Here is a 23,688-nt window from a genome sequence, read left to right as displayed (position 1 = left end):
GCCTGCGTGAGTGGGGGCGCAGCAGAGAGGGGGTGCAAGGGGGGCAGGTGCCTTGGGGTGACACAGGGGGAGGTGCACTGGGGATGCGGTGGGACGACCCCGGGGTGCAGCGGCGGGCGTGCAGTGCGGCAGCGGGACACGGGGCGCCCTGCAGCGGCGAGGCCGCGGGCGAGGCGGCCGGACCGCTCCCGCCCCCGCTCTCGCCCTGCCCGCGGCAGGTCGGGCGGCTCGGGGTTGCTGCGCCGGGCAGGAGCTGCTGGCAGCAGGTAACGGGATGAGGGAGGGTCGGGAAAGCGGTAACCCCTCCACCCCCCCACCCCCGGGGCTGCCGGGCGGGCCGGGGGACGCAGAGCCGCGGGTGGCGGGAGGAATCTCGGGCCCGCTGGGGCCGGGCCGGGCTGGCCGGTGTCCCGGGCTGCGGAGCGCGTGTCCCCCGGGGAGCGGTGCTCTCCCTGCCCCAGGCCTGCTGCCGAGCGACTCGCTCTCCCCCCCGGCCCGGCCCGGCGCCCCGAGCGAGTCTCCCCCAGTGCCCGGCCCTGGACCAAGTCCCCGTGGGAGGGGTGACACGCGGGGGTGCAGTGGGGTGCAGCGGGGAGAGGGTGACGGCCGGGGGTGCAGTAAGAAGGGTTGACGGGAGGTGCAGCAGAGAGGGGGTGACTCGGGAGGTGCAGTGGGGAGGGGGTGACTCGGGTGCAGTGGGGTGCAGCAAAGAGGGGGTGACAGGGGAGGTGCAGTGGGGAGGGGGTGACAGGGGAGATGCAGTGGGGAGGGGAGTGACACTGGGTGCAGTGGCGAGGGAGTGATGGGCAGCGTATCGCATTGGGTTGTGACCCAAGGATCTCATGACGCCAGCTGGCCCTGGAAGGCACAGGTGTGCATCTGAGTTACAGGGATTCCCTGGGTCTGGTATGTACATCCTAGTTGTTCACCAGAGAGCTTCATGTGAACTTTTTGCTGAAAGCCTGTGTCACACTGCTTCTTGGTATCTGTGCGAAATGCGTGTGCAGCTACTGGGCACAGTTATAGGTGTGTATATATACTGGAAATGCAGGTTACCCAGAAGCAGGTGCCTTAAGGCAAATTTCACCAGGCAGGAGGTAGGGTCTCCTGGTGACCATTGTGTATTGTGTGGCTGACAATCAAAGTCAAATACTAGTGAAGAGATTGCAAGGACTTCAGAAGAGACTCTGAATTTCTGGAAGAGGTGAACAACACAGAATGGGGGCCCCTGTTTTCACGTGAAGATCGACGGCCTGGTTTTGTATATCTGGTGTGAGAAATCCTAGTGTCCTTCAGTTGTGAAGTCAAGCTGCTAGTGGGCTTCATCTTTTGAAAGGAGGGTCTCTGACCGCATCCTGGTTGAAAAATTTGGTGGGAAAGACTTTGGGTGAGCAGTACCTTATTAGACAAGAGGCAGGCATCTTGTTAGTTAAATTTAAGCTCTAGGATGTGTGTTGTGATATAATTTTATGTGTAAGCCTTTGTTTCCATTAATCTTACTTGCTGTCATTTGAATCTGTTATTTGTTAAATAATCTTATTCCTGTTTTCACTGTAAACAAATCTAAGTGCTGGGTGTTAAGCGTAGCTGGGGTTTAAGGTGTAACTAGCTAGCTGTGCTGTACTGTTCCTTTGGGAGCAGGGGATCTGGGAGTTTGGGGAGTGTCCAGTGGATCAGGGCCTGGGCACTCCAGGGGGATGCTAGAGGACACGGGCGTTGGAGCTTGCCTGTCAGTAGCCGTTGTGAGGGACATTGGAGCCCACAGGGGCTGAGAGGGGAGTATGTGTGCTGTCTGTGGTCGGGGTGCCAGGGAGCTGACCCCTGGCAAGCCCAGACTAGTCTCCCCCACGCTATGGGCAGGTGGTGGTGAGGTGCCTCACAACCCTGGGTACCCTGGGGAGTGTCACAGAGGTGTGGTAGGTGGGCCAGGCCATATCTTCTTCCATGGTGGGTTGCTTTGGGTCCCACCCTGATTTCATTCACGTTGTCTGCAGCATGGTGGTGGTGGTGGTGTGGGGGAGGGTGGTTGTTAATGGGCTGGGGGAGGATTGGAGGAAGCAGCAGCCTCGCCCCACAGGGCTGCCAGCTGGGCTGGGGGGTGCTGAGCCTGGGCATATGGGGGACAATCCTGGATCCGTTGTGCTGGCCAGGGTACCCTCACCTGGTGGTGTGACTCCCCTTGCATACTCCGTGCCCATGGAGTGACACCCCCCTCCATGTCTGTTGTCCCTGTCTCTAGTGTGACCTTCCCCCCATACCTGCTATGTGCCCCTGCCCCCGCAGACCCGGCCCTGGAGCTACTCCCCTGTGTTCCTGAAGCTGCTTCCTCTGTGCCCTGGGGAGGGGAGTTACATAGGCATATGGGGGTTGATACAGGGTGCAGTGCAGCAGGGAGAGGGTAACATGGGGGCTGCAGTGAGGGGATGCCATGACATGGAGGGTGAGGTAGGGAGGGGTGTCAGGGGGCCTTATGGGCTGAGGGGGTGCAGTGGTTGTACAGCAGGGAGGGGTGCAATGAGGGGGTGCAGTGGGGAGGGGGTGCAATGAAGGTGCAGTGGGGTGACATGGGATACAGTGGAGGAAGGAGCAACAGGGAGGGGTGGGGTGGGACGACATGAGGTGTAATGGGGTGACAGTGCAGGGGGGTAGGTTGACATGGGGGTACGGGGGGGAAGGGTGCAGTGGGCTGACAGGATGCAGTGGGGGAGGTGCAGTGGGGCAGGTCCACTGTGCCCTCCCCGTGATGTGTTTCTCTGGGCCTCGTGCTGCCTGCCCCGCTCTCACACCAATTGTCAGTGGCATGCGGGTCACTGCTGCCCCGAGTGTGCTGCGCCCGGCAGGAGGTGGCAGTAGTGGGGGAGGGTACACAGCTAATGGGCTGGGGGAGGACCGGGGAAGCAGCAGCCCCTCCAGCAGCTCTTGGGGCTGCCAGGTGGGCTGGAGAGCGCAGAGCCCGGAAGTGGGGGGGCTGAGCCTGGGTCCACTGGTGCTGGTGGCTGATACGGGAGATCCTGAGTGACTCCATTTTGAGTCCCTGGCCTCCATTTTGAATGAGCAAGAGTCACTCCACCCATAGGCGCCGACTCCGTGGCTCAAGCACCCACGGGAAAAAATAGTGGATACTCAGCACCCACCAGCCACGGCTGTTTGGCGGCTGGGGGAGGTGCTTGGGGAGGGTGGAGAGCAGCGGGTGGGAGGGACCTTGGGGGAAGAGCAGGGGCGGGAAACGGCAGAGCAAGGGCAGGGCCACGAGGGAGGGGACGGAGTGGGGGCGGGATAAGGCAGAGCGAGGGTGGGGCCCCGGGGGAAGGGGCGGCATATGGGCAGGGCTGTGGGGCTGGGGCATCCCTGGGGGAAAATAAAAGTCAGGGCTGTGACTCCACCATTAGATGAAACCTGTAGGTCAGGGAGGGAGCACTAGAAATTGGTGGGGAAAAGGTGGTAAACAACAACGACTCCGCAGATCTTAACAACTGTGAGGAAATAACTGTTGCGAGTGTAAAAATAGAATTGTCAGTTAGCAAAAGTAAACAAAACGACTGTCAATCAAGCCTGTGTGCAGCCTATATATGTGGGTGTCAAGAGTTTCTCGGTGTGGTGCGGTGTGGTGTAGTGGTGACAGACTCTAGACAGAGAAAACAGATTCATGCGACCACAGCCGGTACGCCTTGCCGGACCACCCAGCCGCGGGGTGAGATTTAATTTACTTGCTGTCATTGTAGCCTAGGATCGAATATTTAGGTCCTATTGTAGTTTTCAATAAATTGTTTAAACCACCTGCTCTTTCTCGAACTCGACTGAATTGCCCTGGGGGAAGGGCAGCTCATAACACACAGACATACCCCGCAATAGCTTAATGTGTAGAGCCAGGATAGCGTCTCTCTCTCTCACAGTCACACACATTGACACAGCCATAGGTCAATATGTATAGCTGGGATAGCCAGGCTGACATACACACACAAGCGTGTGAACACATACACGACCAAGGGTCAGCATGTATATATCCAGGAAGGTCTGTCTCTCTCTCTCACATCAGCATGTGTAGCTGGGCTGTATCACACATGCACAGTCAGTGTATACCCCAGCTAGCCAGGCTGTTTCCCCCCCAGCCCCCATAGTGTAGCAAGTGTATCAATTCTCTGTATTGTTCGGAAAAAAAGTGTACTTCCATCATGTGGGTGACTTAATAACGTGAGACCTTTGGCAGTGGCATTTTAGGGCTCAGATCCCATGATAGTCATTCATGTTTTAAAGGCACACGTGGACTTTAAACGATTTAGTAGAACATGTTTCATTCCTCAGACAGTGACCTGTATTCAGGGGTGAAAGTAACTTAAATGACTTACCGGTACGCAGGGCAGCCGGGGTCCTGGGCAAGGTGTGGCGGGGGGGAGCGCGGGCGGAAGGGGCGAGGCTGGGGCCAAAATCCCCCAGCCAGCCCTTCAGCGCTGCCTGGCCCACGTCGACCGGAGCTCCAGCGGTGATTTAAAGGGCCTGGGGCTCTGGCCGCTGGTGCGGTAGGCAGCAGCAGTTGGGAGCCCGGGGCCCTTTAAATCACCACCGGAGCCCTGGGGTAGCAGCGGCATCAGCTGGGAGCTCTGGCAGAAATTTAAAGGGCCCGGGGTTCTGGTCGCTGGCACGGTAGGCCCGGCCTGGGGCTCCCCGGGGCAGCTGCCCCTTTTGCCCACCCCCCTCATCAGCAGCCCAGCCAATACAGTTGGCACTTTCTTACCAGTACGCCCGTACCAGACCGCACCGGCTTACTTTCACCTCTGCCTGTATCTCTTTCAATAGCCTTTTGTGTGATAGGAATGTAGTTATCAGTCCCAGGGCCTCCTGGGCTCCCTTTGGCTGGCATTGAAAGTAATTTGGCTACTGGTGTCATTGGGAGGGGGAGCCCAAACAGTTTTCAATAGCGTTACTATTACAAAAGGAAAAGCGACTCTCCCTAGGTTTTCACTGGGTATTGTGAGTCCCTCATTCTGCCAGCTGCTGTTATATGTAGACTGCACAGTTTACCCAGTCTTGGATTTTAATGTAAATATATTCAAAAAAAGCATGCTTGTGAGACTAACACAAGATTGAATATAATAAAGAGAGAGTTGGCTGCAACATTTACCAAACCCTGGGAGAAATAGACCCTGGTAATATAAAGCTTGCTGAATTGTTATTTTTAAGTGGAATTAACATATTTTAATTTTTGTGTTGTAGTGATTTAAAAATAGTTCTCACCACATGCCACATTCTGCCAGAGGCTATTTGCATATGCAGTAGATCTTCACTACCTCTGTTAATCTGCAACCCTGAAAATTTTCCTTTGGCAAATGTTTGGTAACAGAGAGGTCTCCACGTTAATATTTCTGTAGCACCTTCCATCTCAGGCTGTCAAAGCACTTTACAAACAATTAATTTGGTCACATAACCCCTTGAGGTAGGGAAGAATTATTATTGTCTTAATCATTCTGTGCCTTAGTTTCATCATGTGCAAAATTAAGAGGTTTGCCTAAGAAAAGGGCTGGCAATAGAATCCAGATCACCTGACTGTCAGTTTTGTGCACAAAAGATCGTCCTTCTTATTTTCCTGTTGCTAAGACTTAGTTGTTTTTATGAAGTATTCTACAGTATATTTATTAACGTACTGTGAGGTATTGGTAAGAATATTCATACCTAAATTGTACTTGTTACAATAATTAAACCATGTACATCTTGATTTTTTTTAAATTGCTTGCTTTACTTACTGATATGCAAAAATAGATAACTTTCAGTAGTGTGAATTAAAGAAGTTCTTCTGTGAAAAGTGGGAGCCAGCAGCCTACTATCTTTTATTTGTGAATCACTTTTTCATCTGCTGATGTAGGGTTCACTCCCAAACTCCTAAAGTCAATGGTGAAACACCTATAAAATTTATGGAGAAGGATTTGGGGGCCTCCTGTGTTTGGCGGGGAAGTGGGAAGAAGAATGAAGAAATGTATGCAGTGGACTCCTATAAGTACCTGATCCTGCAAAGAGTTCCATTGATTTTGAGGGGATTCTGTGTAGAAAGAACTCTTCGGGACCGAGGCCAAGCAGAGGAATTGAGAAACGAAATGGTCTATTTGAGAAGATTTATCCCAAGGTAGTGTTAAGAACCCAGAGGAGTTGTGAATTTGTTGACACATATTCCTTATAACTGGTATCCTCAGATTCTTTTTGAGGGTGCAGGCAAATTAGGGCCCAGTTTTACTCTGTAAATCAGTGGCAAAATTTGCAGTGATTTGAGTGAGATTAGCATTCTGTCCTCTGATTGTTAGACTACATTGGGTCAAATTCTGAGCGGTGTTGAGTTCTTGCAACTCCCATCTTAGAATATAGCTCAACACTTTTCAGAATCTTATCTACGGGAAGCAAAGGGTTTTGTGTGCTTTAGATTACAGGCTAGCAGAAGTATCATGTGTGACTAATCCTTGAGGAATGATTTCTGTTTTTTCTAATACTTATCTAAGTAATCACTCCTTAATTTTGGCACTGGCATGTATGTGATTATCTGTCTAGGTGCTTTCAGAATTGCCATTTAGGAAGTTGATTCAGATGTTGGTACTTCAAATTTGTCTAGATGAAATCTGAAGGATAAGAGTAATCTTTGTTACTTGAAATTAATATCATAAGGGGGGAGAATAAATCAGAAACTAGGCAAATTTTCATACTTTAGTATGCCGGACTTTAAGAACTAATGGTAGTTTTAAAGTTAAGGTATTTCCTGTAGTGCAATAGGACCCTTATTTCTGAAATGTGCAATCTCTAGTAAGAAGGCTCTGATTATCACCCTATAAAACTAATCCTGTCTGTTCCTGGGGTTTCCTTAATTAGTACAGCTGAAAAAGTAACAGAAAAGGCAGATGCAGTTGTCAACAGCGTAGCAGTGAATAATATGGTCTAGATTTAAACTTTTCATTTTTGCTTGTGTTTGATAGCTTAGTGCTCTGTGTGTCTCAGAGATGCAAAATTATTTATAGACTTCTAAGGTTCACATTCAGGTTTAATGGTTACTGCCCAATATGATACTTTGAAAAGAGAGGGGAAAAACAGAACCTATACAAGTATATAATTAGTTCATGATAAGTGTTAACCTAGTGTTAGTGCACTGAGCTGGTTAAAATCTTCCAGAATACAGCGTTTTATAGTCATCCTAATCTTTATTATAGAAATGTATTAGCAGTTAAACTGTCAGAAGCAAATTGTCTCCTGTTGAGGTATGCAAAATACGGATTGTGTGCTAGGTACAGTTAGTGCAGGTGTCTCTACTGACACTGGGAATGTGATGTATAAAACTAGATGAGAAAAAGTACGTAAGTTCTGTGGTTCTACAGTGGAATCTGGAATTTTCTATCTGTCATAAAGGGAAAATAAATATGAGTGGAACTGAGCTCATAATTTGCAACAGGGAAGATGTAGCCACTGCAAGATCATTCTCCTGATTGGTAACTTATTGACCTTTCTGTATTATGCTGATTTTATTTCCCATCAATAGATCAACTGAGCCTGTTTATCTGAGATCTCAATATACTTACTGTCAAACCCCAATAGCGGACACTTCCCTGACAAAGTACCTCAAAAACCCTTCCTGGCTAAAGAGAACATGATCCTCCAGCTCTAATTCAAGTAGGCTCTCCTATTGAACTGTGTTGTAATCTAGAAGATCTTCATATGACTTTTTTGGGGGGGGGGTCTGGCTTAGTAGTCATACCAAATTTTATCTAAAGCAAAGGCAGATCTGTGTTTATCTGTGCTCGAGAAAAGTTCCTTCCAAAAGACTGTGTACGTGTAGGGTTTATTCATCTGGGGTGGGTGTTAGCACAGCCTTGTCTTCACTAGAAAATTACATCATTAGACCATGGCCTTGAGGGAGTTGTGTTAATTAACATGGTGTTTACTACAATTTAGCACTAAATATAAACACAGATAAGCAGAGGTCAACAGTTAGTTGGAGGTTAGTTAGTACACAACTTTGACAAGTTATATTAACTTTGGAAACTTGGACCTGAGTATCTTGAGTAATGATAAAAGGGTACTACTTTTCTCTAGTGTATGAGGTACTATTCTTCTCTAGTGTAGGAGGATCTCTGGAAAATTCAACAGGCATGAAGATATTGGTGCCCCCTCCCTCCCCGCATGGAGGGACAGGATGTTATAGTGAATCCCTGGGTGTGCTGTGTTAGCACTGTAGAACAATCACTGAAATGTCACCAGCTTTTTAGTGTACGCATCGGTAGAAAAAATTACTTTTATGGAAACTGTGAATGTAAAGCTTTATTTTCATTGCAGGTCAGAGGATGCAGGCATTTTAGGGATCCATGTTCTAAGTGTTACCCTCTTTTCCTTCTTCCTTTTTCTTTCTTTCTTCTTTCTTGCCCTGTCACCACTGTCCATGTTCCTTTCTTATGTTCTCATTCTCTCCCTCTTTGTTTTCCCTTTCCTGTCTTGCTTCTCATAGCAGCAGCAGAGAGGAGCTCTTGGACCTTGTAGTGAGCAAACCTGCAGGTCTGCTCTCTGGTGGCCCCTCCTCCCTCTTTTGTGCTGTCTTTTGGGTACGTCTACACTGCATTAAAATACCTGCAGCACTAAGCCCAAGTCTGGTTCAGCTGACTTGGTCTTGGGCTGAGGAGCTAAAAATGGCAGTGTAGATGTTTGGGCTTGGGCTGGAACCAGGTCACTGAGACCCACCCATGGGTTTTCAGAATCCAGGCTCCAGCCTATGCATCTGCACTGCAGTCTTTAGCCCCACAGCTTGAACCCCTGTGAGCCCAGGTCATTTAACCTGGACCAGCTGTGTGGCGATGCCGTGGGTCTCTTAGTGCAATGTAGACATACCCACTGTGACCACAATCACAGGTTGCAATGCTAGAAGGAGCCAGGCTAAGGAGCAGGCGCTGGCAGGTAAAGTAAAGAGAAGGGTTAGTCTCCTGCTGCATGAACAAGAAACTTTAGTTTTAGTGCAACGTAAACTAGGTGAGGTCACCCCGGTTGAGGGTATAGTGCTGACGTCATCTAGCTACCTCACTTTAGACACGGCCTGGTCTGTGATACAAAGTTAGGTCAATGTAAGCTGCCTTGCATCGACTTAGTTGTGCACATGGCTACGCTTATATTTGTCTCCCACTGATGCAGTAACATCACCTCCCCTGTTAGTGTTGAGCTGTGGGTGTACTGTGGTCAACACTGTAAGCGTAGACGCTGCATTACTTATATCAACTAAGGGCTAGTCTACACTGGTAACGTTAAAGCGCTTTAACGTGGCTTGTGTAGTCGCAGCAGAGTGCTGCGAGAGAGCTCTCCCAGCGCTCTAAAAAAAACCACCTCCATGAGGGGCGTAGCTACCAGCACTATCTACACTGGCGCTTTACAGCAGTGAAACTTGCTGCGCTCAAGGGGGTGTTTTTTCACACACCCTGAGTGAGAAAGTTGCAGCACTGTAAAGTGTCAGTGTAGACAAGCCCTAACAGTCCTCCAGCAGCCGTCGCGCAATGCCTGACACTGACGGCTCTGGTCACAATTGTGAGCTCCACTACCCAGGGGTCACTGAGACCGGAAGGCACCCTCCCCTTTAAAGCCCTCCAGATTTTTGAAATGGAGGACGATGGGCAACGTGTGAATGGGGGGGTCCAGCGTTTCCGCAGGCTAGGACTTGTTTGAGACTCCACTGCAGTGCAGTCAATCCTGGCAGCTGAGCACGAGTGAGCCCAATGCATGGGAAGGAACCTCAGGTAAGTGTTAAAGATTTCCACTTAGCAAAGTAGGTTTCTGTTTGCTTTTGGTTTTGATCTAGGAAATTACACACAAAAGGTTGACGTTAAAAGATCATTAGGATTGCGAAGTCAAGCACTCAGAAGTTGGGAAAGTCAGAATTAAAGTTGCCACTGCAACCTGGATTCAGCCCTCTCATGCATATGCATTATGAGCACATACTGTTTTTCTCACAGGATTCCCACCTCACTCAGTGCAGATGATGGATGGTGCTCAGGGAGTGAATCAGAATTGTGCAGTGAAGGAGGCTGTTGTCTGTAGGACCCCTGCACTATTTGTTGCAGAAGTTGGAAGGTGTGTACCTATTGTGGAAATTGGGGCACAGGCAGGCCTAAGCATGCCCATAGCTAAACGCCTTCTCCCTTAGTTGGGGGGAAGGGACCAGTGGACCTGGGCCACAAATGTGTACTGGGAGCAACAAATGAAAAAAAAACAGGAACAGGAGTGAAGGTTCACAGGGCAAAAATTAGGGATCCGGAGGGAGACATTGAGCAGAGCCCCTGACAGTGCCCACTTCTCCCCAAAGGCCTCCAGGGAGTCAGTGGACACCACCCTGAGGAACTCTGCTTGGAGGTGTGAATGAGCAAGGGACCAGAAATAGGCCAGCACCAGAAGGAGGCTGACGAGCAGGTACCGCTACTTTGTGGGACCACGGATGGGGTGTGCCAGGATCAGGAGGTGCGGGGAAAAGTGAAGCCGGAACCTCAGCAAGAAGTTCTAGAGGAGCTGGAAGAGGGGCTGCAGCCTGACACACTCTACACAGATGTGCGCCGGGGTCTCCTTCTCTCTGCAAAAGGGGCAGGTGTTCGGGGAAGTTCATGAATCACGCCGGGTACACACCTGTGCTCACAGATCTGTGAAGGCGCCACCAACTAATATAGGGCCACATGAAATCTGCATTAACGAGAACACAGATGGAATGGTGGAATCAAAATAATAACATGGAATCCAGCGATTAAAAAAAATAATAAATCCAGCAATATGCAATAAATAATAAATAAAATAAAATAAAATAAAAGATGCTTTCCCGCCACAGCCCTGGGGCCAGAGGATTCCACTGCCTCTCTGCCGTAGCCCCGGGGCCGAAGAAGACAGAATTAATATTTTTTAAAATGGAAAAGAATGAAATCAGAAAATAATAAATACGAAAATCCACAATAATAAAATGGATTTCATGGGGCCCTACTAATATCTCTGGTGGGCCATGGGACCACAGTAGAGTACAGACTGGCCCACCGGGGTTCCTTGACCTCCTTGGGTGGAAACAGGTCCTGCGACTTGTTGTTGAGGTGGGATTCGAGGGCGAGGAAGTGAATAGTAGGGAGCATGAGCACGTACAGATGTTTCCTGGGCACAGTTCAGAGGTGGACAGGCTGGGTATTGTGAAGCGGGCTCAGGTGGTGTGCCAGGGGTGGCTGGAGAGGTTCATGGGACGGGCCAAATAGCAAGGTCTGGAGGGCCAACGGTGAGAGCTGGGCGGGGAGCACCCTGCCATAGGACTTGCTCAAGGAAAGCAAGAGAAGCAGGAGGCAAGGCTGCCCTCACCTCCTGAAGCATGTGACATGAGACATGCTGGGTGGACAGCCTTAAGCAGCATGGGGTCCACCCAGACCCGCTGATTATAGTCCAGGAGGTCTCTGACTCTGGTGGTACGAGCCAGGACCAATCTACGGTGCACCAAGGAAGACTCTGCTACCTGCACCTCAGATGTGGTTTGTGTTGCTTGGGCTCCAAAAGGAGGTCCTCCCCCTTGGCAGCTGCTACAGACCTGGTTGCCGAGATTAGCTTCCAGGTCCCAAAGAGGTCCTGGTAGAAGATCAGGGGCTTAGAGGGGTCTCGGGGAAAACCTCTCGGGTTCGGAGATAAAAGAGCTGCTGGTTATATCAGAGCCCATGGAGGAGGGGGAGGAAGGAATGTGCCAGCACGCTCCATGCCGGATTACGTGCACTATAGAGGAGTCTCTGCAGGGGCTGAAGGTGGAAGGTGTAGACCTGTCTGCCCACCTCCAGGGGGAGGCTCAGGACCCTTGCAGAGACCCAGTGCAGCCTCAGCCAGAAAAACTCCAGGGTTGTCTTCTGGAGGCTGACCAGGGTTCCCAGGGGCAGGCTCAGGGTGTTGAGCTGGTGCCAGAGTGTCTACAGGACCAGTTGTTTAAGGCACCGAACATCCATCTCTGCAACCGCTCACCCATCTTGGCCTATAGATTGCTCCGATTCTCCAGCAGGGAGTGATTGGTGGCAGAAAGATACACGCTCAGATAGAGCAGTGGATCCACTCCCCATCGGATGGCCTGGAGCGTGGGTGGGAGGGGGCCCGAGCTCTTAGCCCAGTTGATCCAGGTGGACGAGGCTGCTGAATAGATGGCTTGGCAAGCCTTCACACACACCAGGTCTTCCAGGTCCTGGATCATTAGGAGCACATCGTCGGCATATGCTGACAGGACCACCCGCAAGTCCAGCTCTCAAAACACCAACCCCAATGCTGATGGTATACAGCTGGCTGGACTGTGGGCCGCCTTGACTTAACCCTCTCCTGAAGGTGAAGGGTTCAGTCAAGGCCCAGGTGAGCTTCATCAGACTCTCAGCAGAGACGTACAGCAGCTGGAGAAAGCCCGTGAAGCGGGGCCTGAAGCTGACTGCCCTCCGTGTGCCCACAAGATACCTCATGATCCTTCCTGATTTTCTCGTCCGGGGACAGGAGTGAGCAACGGGCTATTCCTACACGCAAGATGAAGTAGGTTCTGGACCAGACAGAGATTATTGACGATGGTTTGGCCCGGGATGGTGTAGGTCTTACAGGGATGGATCACGTCTACCAGCACGGACCCCAGCTTCAGTGAGATGGCTTTTGCTACAACCTTGTAGTCTATGCTGGGGAGTGAGCCTGGTTGCCAGTTCCTTAGGTTGCAGAGGTCCTCCTTCTAGAGCAGGAGAGCAAGCATGGCCCGCTTGCATGACAGTAGGAGTATCCTGCTCCCTAAGGACTCGGCCCAGATGGTGATGAGGTCTGTGTCATTGGAAGATGTGTAGTGAATGAGGCAGGAGAGGATGGTTTCAATGCTGTCCTGGATAACTGGATTCTAACCCTGCCACAGAGTTTCTATATGGTGCTGGGCAAGTCACTTAAATCAAACTTTTCATAGATTTGAAGGCCAGAAGAGAGCACTGTGATCATCTAGTCTGACCACCTGTGTCACACAGGCCATGGATCTTCCCCACAATAACTCCTAGAGCAGTTACTTTACAAAAACATCCGTTCTTGATTTTAAAATGGTCAGTGTTGGAGAATCCACAAGGACCCTAGAAGTTATTCCAATGATTAATTGCCCTCACTGTTAAAAATTTATGCCTCATTACCAGTCTGAATTTGTCTAGCTTCAGCTTCCAGCCATTGGATCGTGTTATACTTTTCTCTGCTAGATTGAAGAGTCCATTATTAAATATTGGTTCCCCATGTAGGTATTTATAGACTCTGATCAAATCACCCCTTAACCTTCTCTTTGGTAACGTAACTAAATAGATTCTTCTTGAATCTATCGCTGTAAGGCATGTTTTCTAACCCTTTAATGCATAGGTTCCCAAACTGTGGGTCATGACCCCAAATGGGGCCATTCCATCAGCAGATGGGGCGTGGGTCCAGCAGGCCAGTCTGGCCCATGAGACGATGTTGTCTGTCCCTGAATGTGTCTGGTCCTGCTCCACAAATGCCGCACCAGGAGGCCACCATTTTGATCTGCAGAGTCTGCCATTTTGTAGGTCAAAATGGCGGCCTCCTGGTGAGGTGTTTGTGCAGCAGGTCCAGACACACTGGCTGTGCGGTGAGGGTTGTGTGGATGCCAGTTTGGACATTTGCTCTCTCTGGCTTTGTAAGTATCCACCCGAGGGACTTGAATGCAGAACATCGTCATCTGTTGGCAGCAGCCTCATCAACCGAGCATCCTGTCTGCCTGAGCTGGTAGAAGCCTGTGCTAGCATTTTCTGAGATAGGAAGCTGCAGTGGCTTGTAAGGCAAGGCCCATATCTTCTTTTGTGGCACCCTGAGTACCTTGTTGCCACTCAAGCATGAAGAATCATTGTAAGTCTCTGTGCTGTCCTAGTATCACCACACAGGGCCTTCCTAAGTCCTGGCCTCACTTGCTTAACAGTGAATTCGTTTTTCTGACTTGTGCTCACTTATACCCTAAGTTACCATTAATTTTAGTTCTCTGGTCACTTCCTCTGTCTGTCAAGATGAGGTCTAATATAGAATTCCTCTGTGTTGGATGCAACACTTTTTGAGTTAGGAAATGGTCATCTGTTATATTTAGAAATTCCAAAGGTGGTCACTGATTGTGTGTTCCTCATTTTTTGAGTTCCCAATGTAAGAAACTTGAGATCTGATTTGCAGAAGTGCTGAGCAGTAAGAGCTTTGATGGAGGTCAGTGGGAGCTGGCTCTGAATATATAAAGTGCTCTAAAATGCTAAGTTCTCTGAAAAGTCAAGCCCTAGGTGTCTCAAATTGGGCAACCAGAATTAGTGGACACCTCTCACCATTCTGGTTTTTATGTCTATGCCTAAATTCCCCATGAGTCAAATGGAACCAGTAATCCCACCCCACAATACATTAATTAATGCTTGTAAAGTACTAAGATATTAAGATGAGTGCACCATAGAAAAGCAAATGATGAAATTAATAATTCTGTCTTCCGAGCAGCATTTTGATGGTGTTAAGTAAATAATGCAGGAGGCACTGAATGATGAGGATAAAAAGAAATATTCGGGGAGAACACTGTCTGTCCTGTGCACTGAATGAGGTAGGGGTCCTGTGGAAAAAATCGGATGTGATCCTGTGGTTACAGACTGAATCATATAATGTAGATGCACAAGGGGCCAAATTAAGGTTGCACACGGGTAACCTTAATTTTATTATTTCCGAACTTTTGAGTGTTGACTCTGCAACCTTAATGTCCTTTTAATGTAGGGGGTTTTTGGTGGGTTTTTTTAATGTAATTTCTTGTATTTTTTTTTTAAAAAAAACAACCTTAAAAATTGGAAAAACAAAAATTTCATCCAATGGAACCATATTGACCTCCCCCATGTGGTGGGTCATCAGCAGGATGGGATTGTTATATCCATAACACAGTCCTCTACTACTTGAGCTAATAGAGTAACTGGTAGCAGTAGGAGGTTGTTATCTTCTATATGGTCCTGCCACTAGACAGGAGCTGGAGAACCACTTTCAGGTCAGTTGATTTCACAGACCTTATGAACACCATTGTACCAAACATGAGGGTTTTTAGACTGTACCCCAGAATCTAAAGATTTCTTCACAATTTACAAGTGATGAACCTAGTAAGAGGCATATGTCATATCTTTCTAAACTGCTTTTAGAGAAGTTTTTGTTTGTTGTGGGGTTTTTTGTTTATTTTTTGTTTTCATATTGTCTAATTCATTTAGGCAAAACTTCAGAACAAGCAACCTATTTTTTTTTAAAGGTTGGCATAGTATATCTCTTAAACTCTGTAATGTCATTTTTATTTTAGTGGACCTATTCCTCTTTGGTTAAGACACAATCAAAGTGTTTGAGAGGTAGGGTGGGAGCAGGCGGTGTGTTAGAGGTTCAGGTCTAAAGGCACTGTACAACTTTGAGTTTTATAAAAGGGAAGGAAATTTTCTTCGGGGCTGCTTCAACGTGATAAATAAAATGTAAAAAAGTATTTGTTTTGCTGATAGCTCCATAAAATATTGCTACAAAAGTAAAGAGGATGAATTTTTATTATACAATGGGGCTTTTTATCAAAAGAAAATAAAAGCTTTGGGCTTGAAGTCTTGCACTGCTGTGGCTGTACGTTTTAGGTTTAATGTTTAGTCACTGCTGTTCTTTTAGGGTCCAATGTGTGTCTTGGGATACTAACAAACAAAAGCTCTTGTTGCTTTTGAGGTAACCCTATAAACTGTCACCAAGGCTGTAGGGAGAAGGTTTTTGGTTATATTTCAGAGTTTTTCATCTCAGTCAGAAATGACCGGTCTTGCAATTTTGACCAATATGGGTACTCATTCCTCCTGATGCCTTTGTAACTGTTATTTACTTGACATGCGTTTACCCTTGTTAATGCATGACAACTAACAATGAATGTATACAAAAATGTTCTTCTAAATAAAGATTCAAACTTTTGTTAGAATGGCCCTAAAAATCCAGACCAACTCTGTTATCCTCATGCTCTGTTTTTTCATGTTACCTTTAAAAGTCTGGCCACTGTGTCATAACAAAATTTTCTTAATATGCAATGCATCTACTGCCCCTCAGATAATAAAATATAATTTTCCCTACTACGTCATTCCTATTTTATTTATTTATTAAATCCAAGTTTAATTAATTTAGTTAGTCTACATTCCATACCTTAAATACTGATGGGTTTATCATAACAAAAAAGGTATAGTTTGTGGAAGAAGTAGTGAAAAGTGTTATCAACTCTTTTTACATAAAATAGTTTAAGCTAGGCCTGCATTTTATCTCATACATGGATGTATCAACCAGTTTTACACTATTAGATTTGTTAGTACTGGTTAGTAAATATCAGTCCTGTTAGTCCTTTTCTTTCTGTATATTTGATTAATTTATATATATTAACTATTCTTTAGAATCTTTATGTTATAAATGAAGAGTGTGTTCAATTCTAAGGCTCAGAATACTGGTTCTTAACCTGTAAGTAACCCTATTCAGGAATTCTATGCATTAGGCTGTATCTCATAATCCGTGGCAGCTCCATGTCTATAAAACTCCAGATATACTTGGAAACCATTCTCTTAAATATATATATATAAGCATTTATAAACCTGGGAGATTGATGAGGGATGATTGTTACAGCACATGTTTCCTATTGGGGACCCAAAGGGAAGAATGATTATGGGGGAAGAAGGACCCACTGAGAGATATTATCTTGAAGAATGTTGGTCCTCTCATCTGTAAACAATTATGCCTTCACACATCAATCAGGTAAATTGAGAATGTACGTATATTTAAAAACCCAACATCATAACATATGGTTCTGGCAGAATATTCTTGGCAAATGTGTGCTTTTGTCTAAAATCCCTATATAATGACAGAATTTTTGGAACTTAGTTGTGAAATGAAACCGTGCATCCCAACAGTGACAATGAAAAAGGGACACAGAACCAACTCTTCATCTTATATAAAGAGTGGTAATGTATCTATTCTTTCTGTATTCTGTATAGTGCTGTACTAATCTCTGATTTTTTATTAAATCCAATTGAGCTTGTTGTTCAACAATCTCAGATCGTCATTGACTTCAGACAGGCAACAGATTTCCTTTGTTAGGCTGTGTGTGTGTGGTATAAAATAATGCTGAAAAACAAGTATGAACATGTGTGAATGACTTATCTATAGAACAAAAATAACTTGAATGAATACTTGAGGCAGTTTATAAAATAGTGTACAATTTGGTATGAACGTATGCTTAATTCTTTTGGGAAAGACAAGGAAAGAGTGGATGTTGGTGCTTTGTTTTTTTATTTGTATTTGTTTATTTTTTGTTAACTTTTTAAACTTTGTCATTTTAAAATGTTACAACATTTAAGGTGCCTCTAATACAGCTCAGGGGTGAAAGTAAGTTAGAGCACTTACCGGTACGCCAGAGTCCTGAGCAAGGGGTGTGGCCTCAACTGGAAGAGGCGTGGCCTTAACCGGAAGAGGCAGCGCCTTAAATCCCCGGGCCCTTTAAATCTTGATTTAAAGGGCCAGGGCTCCAGCTGTGCTAGTGGTGGCTAGGAGCCCAGGGCCCTTTAAATCACCCATGAGCTACCAGCTGCAGAGGCGGCTGGGAACCCTGGGGCTCAGGGGCAATTTAAAGGGCCCAGGGCTCCAGCTGCCACAACCGCAGCGGCGCCCTGGGCCCTTTAAATCACTGAGGAGCCCTGGGGGCTCCCGGCTGCCACTGCTACCCTGGGGCTCTGGCAGAGCTTTAAAGGGCCTGGGGTAGTGGCTGCCAAAGCCCCGAGCCCTTTAAATCCCTGCCTGAGCCCTGCTGCCCGAGCTCTGGGGTAGCAGTGGCCGGGCTCTGTCGGGGATTTAAAGGGCCCCGGGGCTCCAGCCGCCGTTTCCGCCCCGGTCCTTTAAATCCCCTCCGGAACCCTGCCGCTGCTACCCCAGGGCTTCGGCAGCAGGGCTCAGGCGGGGATTTAAAGGCCCGGGGCGGTAGCGGCGGCTGGACCTCCGGGGCCTTGTAAATCCCCGCCAGAGCCCTCCCGCCACGACCCTAGGGCTCAGGCAGCAGGGCTCAGGCTGGGATTTAAAGGGCCCCGGGGGGTAGCGGCAGCTGGAGCTCCGGGGCCCTTTTAATCCCCAACGCAGCCCCACCGCCGCTACCCCAGGGCTTTAAATTGCCGTCTGGGAAAGCCAGTCCCGGTATGGTGCACCGGCTCTTACCAGTACGCAGTACCGGGGGGTACCGGCTTACTTTCACCTCTGATATAGCTTAAGCTAATAGTAAATATAAAAGACTATGAAAAAATACTTTACCTTGAGTAAATGGAATAAGGGAAATGGATATAAAGGTTAGGCATGTCTTTCATAAGGGTCTATCATTTTTTAAAGAGAGATGCTAAAGGAATTACGTAGAAAGAGGAAAATTTATTCCTGGTCCAGAATTCAACTGATAAAAGCCTAACTACTAAATTTACTTAGATTTTGTAAATAAAGGAATCTGCATGCCTGCTCCTTTGAAGGGTGGATCATGTTTTTTCAGATAAAAGTTAAATATAGGGACAAAAAAAGAAGGGGGGCAATATATGCCAGCATTCTTATCTCTGTCCTTTAAACAATTAGAAAGCCTTGGCTAGTCTCTTTAAAATTGTTTTTATTGTGAATCTAATATTCAGATATGTATACTGTTTGCTTTTGTAGGTTTTGTATATTCACAAGCCCTTATTTTATCTCGACTCTTTGAAACTTTAGAAAGCTATGACATGTCGTGACGTTATGTGTGTAATGTAATATCTCATTGAAAGGTGACAGGGCCAGAAAGAGTTAATTAACTCAAAAAGAAAAGGAGGACTTGTGGCACCTTAGAGACTACCAAATTTATTTGAGTATAAGCTACGCTTTTGTGAGCTACATCTCACTATGAGCATAAGCTATGCTTTCGTGAGCTACACCTCACTTCATAGTGAGATGTAGCTACATCTCACTATGAGCATAAGCTATGCTTTCGTGAGCTACACCTCACTTCATAGTGAGATGTAGCTACATCTCACTATGAGCATAAGCTATGCTTTCGTGAGCTACACCTCACTTCATAGTGAGATGTAGCTCACAAAAGCGTAGCTTATGCTCAAATAAATTTGTTAGTCTCTAAGGTGCCACAAGTCCTCCTTTTCTTTTTGCAGATACAGACTAACACGGCTGCTACTCTGAAACCTTAATTAACTCACAGACTGACCTAACTCATGGCTGAACTTTAGAGCCTGGTTAGGAAGATATGTAAATGAATAGAGCTTTGAAAAGCAAGCCTGCATTGTTAGAGATAGAAGGGTAGATGTTTGCTCAGGTCTTGTGACGTAAGTAAACAAGTCTTGTCTAGTGCTATAGCTTTGATTCAAAGATCCAAAAAAAAAAAAAAAAGGAGTATTAGTATTTAGGAAGATACTTGAGTGAAATAGTATTATTGTCTATGTCTCTTTGAAGGTTGTGATAACCCGTGTCTGAACTGTTTAATGGATAAATTATCCTGTGCTAATTGCCACGATGTTTGGAAGAAGGAAAGTCAAGCCTATTGTTTTCTTAGGCCAAAAGGCTGCTGGAAATGTATAAAGACCTTGGGACACGATCCTTCTTCAACTCAGATCTGCTTTGGGTTTCAAGACGGGGAAACCCTGAGCCATAGGGATTGAGATCCCCAGTCACTGACTGGAGTCACCCTGAATATGGACATTGGACTATAAGTTATGGACTATTTCTAAAAGGACTTTTGGCAGCTGCAAGCTCATTTCTGCTATGTATCTGAACCTCAAAAATTGAACTCAAGTCTGTGTGTGTATTGATCTTTTAACCAACACTCTCTTCTTTTTTAAAAAAAATTTTGTTTAGTTAACAAGAATTGACTATGAGCGTGTATTTGGGGTAAGATCTAAGTTATTATTTGACCTGGGTCTGGGGTTTGGTCCTTTGAGGTCAGGAGAACCTTTTCTTTTCTATGATGAAATGAGATTTTCAGAATTTATCATCCTATGTTTGACCTGTGTGTCTGGATGGAGGCCTGAGGCTGGGTACTTTAAGGGGACTGCATTATTTGGACTTCTGAGTACCCAGGGAGGTGCTATGGAAGCTGTTTTGGGCTGGCTGGGTAAATCTAAGTACTGGAATATCCACCAGCGTTTGGGGTTTGTCTGCCCCATTCTCTTTGCAGTTCACCCTGATTGAGTGACCTCAGCTGGCTCCCACAGGCAGCATCATCACACATGGCTTTTTACATTTTTTAAAAATCCTTTTGTAAATGAGGATTTTGTACGATATTAATATTCCCCAGGAACCTAGTATAAACTGTATCTGTGTAAATTATTTTTACAGGGGATTTTGAACAATCTGCAGTTTGTTTAGGCAAAACTTTGCTACACTTGAGGTGTTTGAAGGGCCTGTCTCTCTATTGCAGAATGATATATTTACTTGATTTCCATAATTAAATAATTAACAATTTCCTGTTCTTGGCAGATATTTAGGGTGTAATGTAAAATATAAAACACATGCTTAATGTTATTTTTAAAATTCTGGGACTATTATAGTTTTTAAACATGTCTAATTTTATTTAATTTTAATCCTATGAGTAAAATATTCTTTTGCTGAAAAAACTGCAAAAGATGACAGTTTAGGAAAAAGGAGGAGGAGGGTGTTGTGGGGGGACATAGTTCTTCAGATAACAGTGTCAGGTGGGATTCTTTACCACTTGCCTTCATGCAGTTGCAAAACTATAGTTTGTCTTTTCAAACTTTTATGTTTTTATTGTAAAATTCCTCTGTAAATAATGGGGATATTATACTGACCCCAAAAATCTTCACACTTTACAAATGACATCCTGTAAACTGGTGTTACAGAGTTTAAAATAACAGGCCCCTTGCAGCTAAATCAACTGGAGTTACTTTTCAATAAATATAAAGGATTATGAAGATATACATTACTTTGAGTAAATAGAATAAGAGAAATTGGTATAAAGATTAGGCATGTCTTCCTTTAAGGGTCTGTCTACCATTTTGTAAAGACAAAAAGCTAAAAGTGTTATGTAGAAAGAGGAAATTTGATTCCTGGTACAGAACTAAAAACAAGGAAAGCTAATTGCTAAATTTATATAGGTTTTGTAAAAAGCCTAAGAAAGAAATCTACATGCGTGGTCCTTTTGACTGATATTTTGGCTCTAATTTACATTTGCATAGGTTACAACGAATGAAGCGCTGTATTCAGGAAAATGTGGGTCAATTAAATATCAGTGGATTAAATTCATGAAATGCTTTGCTCAGTGAGACCCTGGAAAGTGTGATCCATTTGAATATTCTATGGCAGTGTGATTTCCCCAGGAAGTCCTGTGGTTAGAGAACACCTTCTGCTTGGTAAAGTATACAGAAGTACATGGCGTTTCTCAAGCTGGGGGTCCCAGCCCAAAAGAGGGTCACAAGCATATTGTAGGGGGTTGTGGTATTGCCTCCTTTACTTTTGCTCTGCCTTCAGAGCTGGGCAACTGGAGAGCAGCAGCTGCTGGCCGGGTGCCCAGCTCTGAAGGCAGCGCCGCCACCAGCAGCAGCACAAAGGCAGGGGTGGCATGGTGCGGTATTGCCACCCTTACTTCTCTGCTGCTACTGTCCTTCAGAGCCGAGTGCCCGGCCAGCATTTGCTGCTCTCCACTCTGCCTTCAGAGCTCGGCGGCTGGAGAGCAACGGGTGCTGGCTGGATGCCCAGCTCTGAAGACAGTGCCACCAGCAGCACAGAAGTAAGGGTGACAAGGTTGGTATGGTCCCCATGTGCAGGACATCTTGGGAAGCACAAGAGACAGTCTAGGATCCTGGCCTAGTACTTTTGGCCAGGGTCTTTAAGGAAGTTGAGAATTTATGTGCATCATGACCTGAATGCCAGTTAACAGCCCCTAAGGGAATTGCACGGGCTCCACTAGTACCCCTCTCTTTGGTGGATGCTTCCTTTGAAAGAATATGAATTGACATTATAGGCCCCCTCAAGAGGAGAGCCTCTGGACATAAGCATGTATTTGTCATCATGAACTATGCCACCAGACACCCGAAAACCATACCACTGTGGTCTAAGAATGCTAAGACTATCGTTAATGAATTGCTGAAGGTCTTCACATGGGTAGGGTTTCCCGAAGGGGTCCTGACTAGGGGACAAATTTCACATTCTGGCTGATGAAAGAAGTATGGGAACTATTAAAAATCAAATTATTGTGCGCTTCTCTGTACCACCCATAGATAACCGAGTAGAAAGATTCAATCAGACACTTAAGATGATGCTCAAGAAATTCATTACCCAGGATCCCCGACATTGGAGCCAACTACTCCCAGCCTTACTCTTTGTCATCAAATAAGTGCCCCAACCACAACAGGGTTTTCTCCCTTCAAACTGCTATATAAACAACAACAAAGGGGCATACCCAACCTGGTATTGCAAACCTGGGAAAGTCAAGCTCTGAGGGCAGAAAACATAGTGCAGTATGTTTTAAAGTTACATGAGAGGCTGGAGGGCCATATTCTAGAGAAAATGTCAAGAAAACACAGGACCAACAACAATGACAGTACAATAAAGGAGTATGGATGTGCGTCTTTCAGCTAGGCTATCCTGTCCTGTTGCTTCTTCCAAGCTTGGAATCAAAGTTAATGGTCAGGGCCCTTACGAGGTGATAAAGAGAGGACTGTGGATTACGTAAGCAGACAACCAGGGAAGAAAAAGGAACAAATTTACCATGTAAATTTACTGAAGCCCTAGAAAGCCAGGGGAAATCTTTTTATCAGACTGTATCTTGAGGAACCGGAACTACAACTCCAAGTTAATGACTGCTTAAAAGGAGGCTCAGTACCCTTCGGAAAGAACCTAAACCATAAGCAAAAGGACTAGGCACTGCAACTGCAAACTTCAGCAGTTTGGTGGTATTCTCAGCTTTGCCCAGGAAGATGTTCCTGGCACAACACTGCCTTAATACGGAACCCAGTAAAGTAATATGGGAAAGGCTCCAACCAATCCCCAACAAGTTGAGGGGGCCATCGTGAAAGATCAGGACCATGTTACAACTCGGGATGATAGAAGAATCCCAGAGTGACTGGGGGAATTGTATTGTACTGGTTCCAGTGCCTGATGGCTCACTACGTTTTTGTATAGATTTCAGAAAAGTGAACACAGTTTCTAAATTTGATTTCCTATGGCATAAGTGGATGAACTCTTAGACCAACTGGGAGAAGCCTAATATACCACCACTTTGGATTTGACGAAGGGGTATTGGCAGATCCCTTTAAGGCTGATTTCCCAGGAGACAATGGCTTTTTCTATACCACTGTGGCCTATATAATTTTAACACCAGGCCCTTTGGGTTACACAGGACAGCAGCTACTTTTCCGTGTTTGGACCAATTACTCCCACAGCACAGTCAATATGCGGCAGCATACTTGGATGACGTAGTTATCTATAGCAGGGGTGGGGCAAACTGTGGCTTGTGAGCCGCATGCAGCTCTTTTACAGTTAAAGTGCAGCTCGCGAGGCCCCCCTGCCACCTATTCTCCACCTACCGGACTTGGACAGAGAGGAGCTCGGGACCTCTGCCTTGCAGCAGGGTGGTGAAGTAGGGGCTTCTGCCCAGCGGGGAGGGGGGACTCGGGGCTTCAGCTCCATGGGATGCACCTGCCAGGGCTCAGGGCTTCAGCAGGA

At 46.5% G+C, this 23,688-nt stretch overlaps 1 protein-coding gene across 1 annotated transcript in view; it reads left to right on the top strand.

Moving 5' to 3' along the window:
* Positions 1-237: 237 nt before the first annotated feature.
* The window catches only part of TEX15 (testis expressed 15, meiosis and synapsis associated), a 98,478-nt gene continuing 75,027 nt past the window's right edge, over positions 238-23,688 (top strand). Inside the window, exon 1 of the mRNA XM_074950379.1 lies at positions 238-266. The gene's annotated coding sequence lies outside the window, so the exon portion shown is untranslated. The remainder of the gene's footprint in view (positions 267-23,688) is intronic.

The sequence above is a fragment of the Natator depressus genome, chromosome 4 (genome assembly GCF_965152275.1).
Source record: "Natator depressus isolate rNatDep1 chromosome 4, rNatDep2.hap1, whole genome shotgun sequence".
NCBI lineage: Eukaryota > Metazoa > Chordata > Testudines > Cheloniidae > Natator > Natator depressus.
Note: the sequence above shows the minus strand (reverse complement) of the source record. Positions and strands in the feature narration are given on the sequence as shown.